Consider the following 1,044-nt stretch of genomic DNA (forward strand, 5'->3'; position numbering starts at 1 on the left):
TGGTTTCGAGGGCGTTAAAAGGAGAGTGCATGAGGAGCTGTTTCTCTCTCTCTGCTTCCACCATCCTGCAACATGAGACCCCTGGGCCACTGTCGCCACCATCAGATGTGTTCCTTGGACTTTGGATTTCCTGGCCTCAGAAACTGTAAGCAATAAAATTTGTTTTCTTCATAAATCACCCAGAAATGAACTAATACAGATCCTTACCTGCTCTGTGACAAGAAATCACAGAGAGTCTGACCTGTGTCATCAAAGTTGGTTTGATTCGTAGATGATTTCCTTAAATACAGAGGGACTTTAAATGCAATTCCAAAATTAAGAAATGCAAAGTTCAAAGGGACAATTTTTTAAAGGCTTATAGTGATATGGGAAAAGGCAATCAGAACTTTGACTCTATTTGCTCTCCTTTGTCATGAAATTTTGAGGACAGAAGAAAAATATAACTCCGACTGATAACGCCCTTCGTGACCTCTCTGGGAAAGGTGATGTGTAAGGACGTCTATCACTGTGATCAGTTGAGCAGCTGGTCTCTCCTCACTTTAGGATTCATTGGTCTGCTCTCTAATTTCTATAAAGTTTAGAAAATTTGACCTTTCATAAAATGGGCAGATCCTATTTATTGTTTTTCTGTTAAGTATTTATTTTGAATATTTTGAAGAAAATTGTCCTAGGATAGTTTTCTTTCCAAGATGCCCATTCTCTAAACTTAAAAATAAAATGGGCATGCTTACAGAAAAAGAAAATACACAAACCTGTTTCCTGAACCCTGGATCCAGTCTAGATGAGAACGAAAAGAAGCAAACTTCTACCCTCAGCCTCCATCTCCCAAAATGCAGGTGCCCCCCGAGTGGGGGTGCCAGATAGAACATAGTATGCCAGTCAAATGTGAATATCAGATAGCAAACCATTTTTAGTATAAGTATGTTGCAAATATTGCATATACTTTTTTCTTTGCCACTTTACCCCAATAGCCTTTAGCAAATGTTCCACAGCTGTCCTAGGGAGTTGGAATTTAAGAGACTGATAATCCCACAGAATCAAGAG

Source organism: Galeopterus variegatus, unplaced genomic scaffold, assembly GCF_000696425.1.
Source record: "Galeopterus variegatus unplaced genomic scaffold, G_variegatus-3.0.2 Scaffold897, whole genome shotgun sequence".
NCBI lineage: Eukaryota > Metazoa > Chordata > Mammalia > Dermoptera > Cynocephalidae > Galeopterus > Galeopterus variegatus.